General features: G+C 42.3%; 1 pseudogene; it reads left to right on the top strand.

Moving 5' to 3' along the window:
* The first annotated feature begins 664 nt into the window (after window positions 1-664).
* LOC112478227 lies at window positions 665-783 on the top strand (annotated as a pseudogene).
* Window positions 784-10,211: the final 9,428 nt, after the last annotated feature.

Genomic DNA, 10,211 nt, shown 5'->3' with positions numbered 1-10,211 from the left:
GGCACTAAAAATTTCAGTAATCCAGATAAGTAATATTTTAATGTAATATATTTTTTTAAATCAAAGACTTTGCAAAAAATACAGGATGATACAATATCTAAATTTTAAAGAAAGGCAGGATTTAACCCTGCAATTTCCCCACTCAGACTTACCTCATGCTAATTGTGACCCTGACTGTACTTGGTTATTCCCTATATGTCCCCCCTTCCCACCGGATCAATTCTCTGCCCTTCTCTGCCCTACTCTGGGCCCTGGGAGACTGGTCCCTGAGGACCCCACCAATGGGCTTCTTTGCCTTCTGGCTTCTACCTGGGTTCAGCCAACAGGAGGCACCTGTTGGAAACCACACAGTGGGAGGAGGGAGAGGTATTTCTTTCCCCATTCCCTCTCTTCTCATCACTTATGTCCTGGCAGTGGCTTCTTCCTCCACGGCCACTGTCCAGAGGCCCCCCATCCACACCTTCTGGCTTTCTCAGAGCTACCCTCCCACTTCAGGCCTAGGGGCGCTATTACCAGACCCTGGGTACCTCACATTCTCTTGTTGATTCCCTAAAACTGCCTATATTTCTGTAAATTATCCCTTTAAAAGGAATTCCCTGTCTATAGCCATGCCCCCCTGAACGTGCCTGATCTTGTCTGGGCTTGGAAGCTAAAGGAATTCCCTGTCTATAGCCATGCCCCCCTGAATGTGCCTGATCTTGTCTGGTCTTGGAAGCTAAGCAGGGTCAGGCCTGGTTAGTACTTGGATGGGAGACCACCTAGGAAGATCAGGTGCTACAGGTGTTTAAAAAAACAATAAAAGGAATTCCTTTTAGAGTGCCTTCTGTTTCTTATGGGAACCCTGATTGTTACAACCACTGTCAACATTTTAGGTCTAAGTTGTTCATATTAAAAAAAAAAAAAATGTTGGTTAATTTCAAAGCTCCATAAAGATGCCATTACTATGTGTTGTATGTGATTATGTTTAGGAAAACTATCTCTGTACTAGCTTAAAATATCCTACTTATGGAGGTCTGCTAGAGAAAAATATAGGCAAAAAAATCATCATTTATGCTTTTTCTCTCTCTGCTCCTTCCTCTGCTCCAGGCACCTGGTTACTCCTCCCCACTCTTTTCTCTTAGATGAAACTCTCTATTTTCACCAATTTTTCGACTGGGGCCTGAGGTTGGGGGTGACTTAACCTGAGTTGTTCCCAAAATGAAATGCATGGGAAATTAGGGAGATGGGGGGGAGGGGGGCAGGACCTGGCAATTACCTGACCATGTCACCTGGGAAGTGTTTGGAAGGGGTCCCCAGAGCTGGAGCAGTGGGGCCACCTTGGCCCTACTTTGTTACAAATTTGAGGAATTCGAGGTGCAGCAGCACACCTTCGCCCCACAGTCCGCCCTCAGCCTCCCCTAACTGGTCCCCCTACCCAGCCCATGAAACATGCCTGCTCCCTGCCCAGTTCTCTGGCATCTTGAGCATGGTTGTGTGTGAAGCTTCAGTACTCGGTTTCCCCAAGACCCACCTGCCTGATTCAACCCCAAACCAGTGAGACCAGTGGTTTTGTCCATAGGGATCTAGAAAAAGCTGGAAGAGCCAGCCTGCCAGCATAGACTTTCTTCCTGCCCCCAAATAAATTGTGCTCACCACCTGTTGATTACACTTCACGCTTGTCTGATTACATATTTAAAAAGGTGGAGGGAACATTCACCATATAAAAGAAAACATACCCTGGGACCCAGCGGAAAAAGTCCCTTTCTTCTCTCCCTGACCTCCCGCCACCTGTTGCTCTCCAGGAGGCCCACTCTGAGAGGTGGGGGATGGAGGAGGATGTGGCAGAGAAGGGGAAGGCTGATCTCCTCTGGGGAAGAAAACAAGATTCCTGAGGGGGAGGAAATGTGAGAAAACAGGAACAAAGTGAAAGAGACTGAGCATCCATGTTGGAAAGACAGCAAGGAGGTAAAAGCCAACATGCTCTCAGGTCACTAGCTCAGCACCCACTGCAGGGAGGCCTTATGGGAGCCCCTGAAGTGAACACCATAAAGGGGCCACACTGACATTTCCTTGATGGCTCCACGGGACAGCTAGGAAACCACCTTCCCCAAACATTTTAAAGAAGAAGAAAAAACTGAATTTCAGTGAAGATGGTTTTAGCTGTTGCCCCTAGCCTGTTGCTCAGGACTGTTAAGAGAGCTTAGAATTTTCCTTTTTGCCTTTAGAATCTCTCTCCTTGGATTCGACAACATTAATTGAGCACCTACTGTGTACTAGACCTTATGCTCGATGCTGGGGACACAAAAGGGAAGATGCTCAAGGCTCCGCCAGTCCAACAGGGAAGGCATGTGAAGGAATGTGCATAATTATAGAAGTTTATTCGACTTGGGGAGTGATCTTTTCGATGGGGCGGGGGGAGTAGGGGAGAGAATTAAAAATGGAGATGAAGAAAGGTTGCACAGACAATGTGTGTCTGAACAGGATTTAGAAGGCTGAATAGGAATTTATAAGGTGGAATGGGAGGAAGCTGGAGAGGAGAACATTCTAGAGAAAACAAGTGTAGAAGAATGAAGTATGAAAAGACGTGCTTCTAACACTAACATCACATAAAATTTTGGATAAGACATTTATCCTTCTTGACTCTATGTTCCACTTGAATAAAAATAAACAGTTACACCCACGTAGCAAATACAATTCATGGATTATGAAACACGTTTCCAGGACAAAATGATACCCTCACACCCGAAAGGTAAATGCTGCCACAACTCAGGTGACATGTGCTCTTGGAAAAGGCACTTAGAACAGTTTATCCCAGTGCTGATTCTGATTTTGGCTACATGGAGTCTCATTCATTCTTATTTCTGACCTCTACTCCTGGCTATAATTAGTTTTTCACAGACCAGCAGGAGATGGGGAGTGGGGGAATAATTCATAGATTCTCAAAGGACAACAGGTTAAATGACTGTCAGAAAGAGAACAGTAAACCTTATAATCTCAGAATAATTCCTTGGTCATTTGCATCCAACGTAAATCTAGAATTTCATAAGACATGATTCAAAAATAAATAGGAACATCATCTGCATAATATTTTGGTATTAAATATTTGATATGACTATTAAATGTGTTTCTATGAAAACTATCCCACACCATACTTCCAGAATCTAAGCAGCTAAGGTTGACCCAACATTTCATTATGTCATTCCCTTGCTCAAAGTTGTGACATTCCCTGTCAAGTTAACGATAAAGTTAAAATGCCCCTAACCTTATATTCAAAGATTTCCACAACTGGGGTCCATCCTGCCCCACCACTCCCAGCCCGCCTTTTTTTTTAAAAAAAATATAATTGACATATAACATATTAGTTACTCCCAGCCTTTTTCACTATTTCTCTGCAGAAACTCTCTTCATTAGCAAAACTAGTTTGCTCAGTGCCCCCAAAATATGCCATACCATGTGATCTTTTATAAGGATATTCTCACCTTCAAACCCCATACCTAACTAAGCAGACCCCTAGTGGAAATTCTCTTTCTCTTTTTTTTGTGTTAATATAAATAATGTTATTTTTTTTTTTTAAGCAATGTAAATTTCTTGACACTAGGAAATTTCAGTAATAATAATGGTTTGGTACAGTGTTCTGAAGATAATAGTAAGAATATCTAGACTGAGTCATAGCCACTTATTTACAGTTTACCCTTTAAAATATACTTATAGAATTTAGATTATCTTTAAACTGATCTATACAATATAATAAAATATAAAATCGAGTGCCTAATGTTTAAGAATTGACCATTGTACTTGAGGTAGAAAACAGTTTAATCTGTAGTGAGAATTTATTTCATATTGTAGCTTCACATATCTTGTCGAATCAGGTTTTCTGAGGGTCTGTTCATTTGATTACATTGTTTAGTTTTAAGGAATTTTGCATCCATTGTGAGCAAAGAAGTAAGTTCCTTTTTAAAGATTGAACAAAGGTCCATTCATTCATCCCTTCCATAAACTTTCACTGAGCACATTCTATGTGCCAGGCACTGTGCTAGTTGCTAGATATGTATGGATCAGGGACCACAAAAGATGGCCCTGTCCTAAAGGAGCTCCCCAACGTTAGTTGGGGAGACAGGGCTAAGGCCTGTGACAGAGCTATGCCCAAGGGACTCTTTATCAATTATCTAACGTCACAATAATGCTGAATATCATCTCCCCACCTGCCTGCACCTGTGCTCATATATTCTGCCTTCCCCCCTCCTAATAAGGATGAATTGTCTGTATTCCTAACTTGGGCCAACTCCTCCACTGTGTACAACTGAGTCCTTCTCTACATCACTCCAACTATCCTCCTTTCTCTCCTGGATCATTTCCATCAGCAAATAAACAAGCCGTTATTTCTCTCACTTAAAAGCAACAACAACAAAACGAAACAAAGCAAAAAACCTGTCTCTCGACTTTACTTCCCCTTCCAACGACTGTCCCATTCCTCCTGCCCTTTAGACAATGAGAGACAGGTTTCTATCTTCTCTATCTCCAATTCCTTTCCTCCCATCAGATTTTCATGTTTATGACTCCACAGAAAGTCCTCTTGTCAAGGCCATTAATGACAGCCATGTCGTTTTAGCCAATGGTCAATATACAGTCTCTCTCCTTCTTAATCTTTCTGAAGCTTTTAACACAACTGATTACTCTTTTCTCCTTGAAACGTTTTCTTCTGTTGGTTTCCAGGACCCCACACACCCTTTATTTTCCTCCCTGCTTGCTGGGTCTCCTTCTTGATTTCCTCCGTCCTCCCCTCTATCTTCTCGCTCTTCTTGAGTCTTCTCATCCAGCCTCGTGGCTCCATGGACCACTCTATGCTGATGACTCTCGAATGTATGTTTCCAGTCTGGACCTTTCTTCTGAACTCTAGAATTATATATCCAAATGCCTGCTCAGCATTCCCATTTGGATGTCCCATAGGCATCTTGAACTTAATACACCCCAAATCAAACGGATTTCCACTTCCAAACCTAAGTCGTCCCATTTGTGAAAATGGCGACCTTATCTTGAGTCAGCCTTGACTCCTTTCTCTCCTTCCTACGTCGGATCCATTGGTGAAATATTTGACTCCACTTTTAAAATATATGTTTTAAAAGATATTAAATATTTCAGAATCCACTACCTCCACTTCCACTATTCTGATCCAAACCACTGGTCTCTTACTTAGCCCCCTAGCTGACCTCCTAGCTTCGGCCCTTGACCCTCTGACAGTGTATTTTCCTCAATGTATCCCGTGATCCTTTCAGAATACAAATCATTCCTAAACTCATATCCTCCAGTAGCTTCCCATTTCACCCTAAGTAGGAGTCAAATTCCCACTAATAAAGACCACCCCATTCTCACACAATTTGTCTCACCTGCCCGTTCTTGCCTCTTAATTTCCTCTTTTACTACTTTCCACCTCCACCACCCCCCACCCCCTACACTCAGACTAGTCACACTGCTTTTCTTGTGATTCCTGGCTTTTCACCTCTTCACATGTTGTTCTCTTGCATAGAATGGTCTTTCTTCAGATATTTTCTTGGTTTTTGTTCCCCTCGCCTCCTTTAGTTCCTCCCCAAAATGTTACTTTCCCTGACCTCTCTGTTTAAGATTGGAACAACCCCTACCCTCAGTCGCAATCTCTATTTTCTTCTTTCCTTATTTCTCTCATTGCATTTACTACAATCTGACATGCTACACATTTTATTGATGTGTTTGTCTCCCACACAATAGAATGCAAGCTCCATAAAGGCAGAGAATTTTGTTTTGTCCAGGGCCTAGAACAGAGCCTGGTATGCAATAGGCACTCAATAAACATTTTTGGAATTTACTGCATAAAGGAGATCACGATAGAGAGTAGAGAGACACCAGCTCTTAAAAAGTGCTTAATGGCATGCCGAGAAGTTTTCACCTTGTCTAGAATGAGCTTCATTGCAGCATTTTCATCAGAGAAGTAATAGGAATTGGATCCACACAGTGAAAGATCACTCTAGCCACAGGGTGAAGTAAAGACTGGAGAGGGTAGGATTGGAGCTAGAGGGAATAGCTAAGGAGTTGTTGGCAGAAATTCAAGTAAAAAAAAAAAAAATTGAGAACCTGAGCAAAGACAGTGGCTGTGGACATAAAAAAGAAGGGGAGCAAATTTGATGTTCGGGCATAGAACAGACAGACCTTGGTGATCATGTGATACATGGAGTTACAGCCCACCAGAAGACACCTCTAATCCTCCCCAGACTGCATCATGATCACCGCCAGTCTCCGGAGAATTTTAAAAGTCTGGATGTAGAATTCTCAGATCACATCTTGGCTCGATTCCAGATAAGGCAATGTCAATTTCCTGAACCACCAAAGACACACAAGATCGGGCTTAAGGAGGAACTCCTGGCCCTTTTTTCCTCTTTTTTTCCTCACCATCTCAGCTTTGTTAGGGGCCTCAAGAAAGCAAGAACCAACAAGAAACTTAAAACCGTGCTTACTTTTTTCCTCATCCTGACCAACCCAATTATTCTCCCACTGTTGAAATAAATACTTCTAACATGGAGATAAAGGGCCATCCTATTGCCAGGGGATCTCTACACAGGTGTCCAGCCCCAAGGCTCTCAGATCAAGGAAGCAGGTTCTACTAAGGCAATTGCCCATTTGACAATAAGATTTACAGCAACCAAGATTCCCTTCCTGGCACACTTCTTCAGAAGGTGCTGGTGCCCTAGGATGTCTGAGTCCAACCGCTACAGGCTGCAGATGCTTAGCCAAAGCAGAAAGCTCTATTCCTCTAGAACCTGTTCTCTAAACCCAGCCGCTTAGCCAGTACTCTAGTCAGGCCTAACTCTAGGCTTTGGTAAGCAACACAAGACTGGTGACCAGTGTAGGGAGTGTCATGTCACTCAAGTTTCAGGCCTTGAAATCCACATTGCAGACTGGTACATACTGACTAAAGGGAGGCATGCTGGAGCCACTACCCCCCACCCACGAAAAAGAACTCAAAGAAAGCCTGACTGCGTTTAGTGTCGCAGAGGACAGGAAAGACATGTAGCCAAGAACTGCAGTAAAGAAACTCTGATGCTAGTATACGAGGGGCAGTGGTCTGGGTAAAGGTAGAAGTGGGTAATGCAACCAGCAGGAAGATCCCTCTTAACCCCTAAGAAAATCAGACTCTGGCTCAGCGACTGATCCAAAGTCTCTTCACCATTCAGGTGGGTCCCCACACCGTAAAGATGGTAAAGGTCCAAGGACAAGGGACAGAGCACGAGCTCTGCCAAATATTGGTCCCTGGGAGATAATCGTCTTCACGTTGTGTTTTGAGAAGCACCTGAAGTACATGCAGCCTTTCGTAGGGATTCTTCACTTGGGAGCCCTTGAAACTGGATATAATTTTGCGTTTGTATGATGAGCAAATGTGCATTTTCCTGTTTACTGTATCCCAAGACAAAAGCTTTATCTTTCATCAGATTTTCTGAGATTCAAAAAGGAAGAGGTTGGATCTGTACAACCTCACTGCACTTTCCAATACGGTAGCATCAGCTACATTTCAGGTGTTCAGCGGCCACATGTGCCAGTGGCTTGTGAATTAGACGGTGAAATACATAACATTTTCTCATCACAGAAAGTTCCATGGGACAGTGCTGCATTAACGAAACGGTGAATTCTCAGTGAAAGTTCCACAAGAAGGCTTGGATATCTGACGTTGGCATTCAAATTTCTTCCCATTGCTGTGGCACACTGTGGCCCAATATCTGAACCGGCTGACCACCACCAGATGCTAGTCAACAGAGGAGATAGAAGGTGATATGAATTATTAAGGGGTCATGGTGTATTTGAGTGACCTCATAATTGAGGAAGCTTTAAAGAAGCACGAAGATAGCATTAGAAAGAGCTGGATTAAAACTATCAGTGTTCATCGGTGGTTGACAAAGATGTCGTTTCTCTCTTCTTCTTTTCACATGAGGTTAGTAGACTTCACCGTAGGGTCTGCAAGGGCTGGGGTGGAATGGTGAGACTGGGAATCTACTCTTTCTGGATGTGACGTTTCTATTTCTATAAAGAGTTCTGTCCTGCACGTTGGCTGTTCTCAGCAGTACAGCGAAAGAGAACAGACCCAATAGTCCTGCTCCATGAGAATGTAGGGAGGCAGCATTGCCTGATGAGTTGCATTGTCTTTGATGTGAAACCTGGGCTTGAATCCAGACTTTGCACTATGAGCCATGTAACTGTGGAAACATTCTCCAAGCCTCTATTCTATCACCTGGAAGATATGGAATTTAACTCTGAAGGCCATGGCAAAGGCTGAATATGACAACCCAGCTAAGTGTGAAGTGCAGTATCTGGCTTGTAGCAAGCTCTGAACCAAAGGTAGCTATAATTATTGTCTTTCATCGTCTTCACACTCCGTAATTCTTTACTGGGAATGCCCTCTGTTTGACATATCCTGTTGTTTTGATTACTGTGAATACCTATTTCTTAATGGCTGCTTCCTGGTCTTGTCAAAACTTCTTTCTAACTAATTTATGAATCACAAACTAAAGATGCCAAGAGCTGTGGTATTACATGCACGGAAGGAGATGGGGCAGCTACTTGTACTGAGGATCGTTAATCATTCGGATCACAATGTCATACGTAACAGGGAAAAATGTCCCAGCATCTCCTAGAGGCCCTCGTGTACATGTGTGCCAGGAGCTCAGCCAGGAAGTTTCAGTCACAGCTCCAAACTCAAACGTCCATTAACAAAATGGACAAATTGTGGTATATTCACACATACACTAATAATAAAATAAAAAAAACTATGACTGTATGTAACAATGTGATGAATCTTATAAGGATCATATGAAATGGAAAAAGCAAAGCTCAAAAAAATACATGTGGTATGGTTCTATGTACATAAAGTTCAAACTGGGGAAATTTTCATTGTATCGCTTAAGGTGATAAACTATAAGGAAAAACAAGGGACAGCTTGCCATGATGGTCATCTCTGAGTAATCTCTGAGTTATGGCAGGGAAGAGATATTGAAGCAGCTTTGGCAACGTTCTGGGTTGTTTTTTTTCCCTAGGTAGTGACTTTATATGATTAGTTAAATTGTATCTTTATGCTCTAATTTTAATTTCAGAATTTAAAATGTTTTAAAATAAATAAAGACCAAGGGAAAACAAGTATGAAGCTATATTTTCCAGCATGATCTCAATTGTACAGATTTCTGCAGGTGCGGGGGGAAAAAAAATCAACGGTGGTTTTCTCTGGGCAGCAAAATGTAAAAGGATTTATACCATCTTCCTTTTATGTCTTGTATTTTGAAAATTGCTTATAATTAACAAGTATTATTTTTATAATAAGAATAAGAACAGAACCACCAGCTGCCCAGTTCTGGCTCTTCAATTTACATCCCTGCTGGAGTTGTTTTGAGGAAGAGAAAATTTCTCTTCTCCATGCCTACGAGAAATAGGAAGGGAGGGAGAACCACATCGCTGAAATCAGCACAAGGCAACACCACAGGTACGGTCATTTATGCTAGCGATGAGGCCTTAGAGGGCTCAGCCATGGAAGGCAGCAAGTGGCTGCCTAGATTACCCCAGAACTCCAACACCTCTCTGCCTGCTCTCTCTCTTTCAAGGCCTGGAAGACGAGCCAGCGGCTGAGTAAGAAGGAAGACATATCATTCCGATTCGATAACTACCACTTTTTAACTCAGTGTTGTCAGAATATCATGTTAGGAGCATTATATACATGAATACGATCCTAACATTCACAATTCTAATGTTATATATTTTACACTACTATTTTACACCTTATTTCACACTGATACTCTGCGGTCTAGAGAGGTGGAATGACTCAAAAGTCAGTGACTTTTACACTCCACCACAATTTACCTTTATTCAAGCATGTGTTGTAAAGAGTTTTCTCATCCATCGTTTTATATTCACAACAATCATGTCGAGTAGCTCAGAGTAGTTGGATGATTTGCCCAAGGAACGCAGCTAATAAGAAGCTATAATCTTTGATGTTAACTTGTTTCTTTTTTCCTTGAAGGGGAATATTTTTTCCCTGTACCCTAACTAAACGCCCATGTGTCCATGTCCTCCCATACATCTAGGTATTATATTTAGGTAATATATCTAATGATTAGTTCCACAAAAAGGGCAGAGATGTTAAATATGACACTGAAGTAAAAAAAAAAAAAAAAAAGTTGACTCCCTAGATCCGGTGGAGCTGACTCCCTAGATCAGGTGCACTC

Source organism: Pteropus alecto, unplaced genomic scaffold (genome assembly GCF_000325575.1).
Source record: "Pteropus alecto unplaced genomic scaffold, ASM32557v1 scaffold42, whole genome shotgun sequence".
NCBI classification, from domain to species: domain Eukaryota; kingdom Metazoa; phylum Chordata; class Mammalia; order Chiroptera; family Pteropodidae; genus Pteropus; species Pteropus alecto.
The sequence above is the reverse complement of the archived record's forward strand: the minus strand, read 5'-3'. Positions and strand labels throughout refer to the sequence as shown.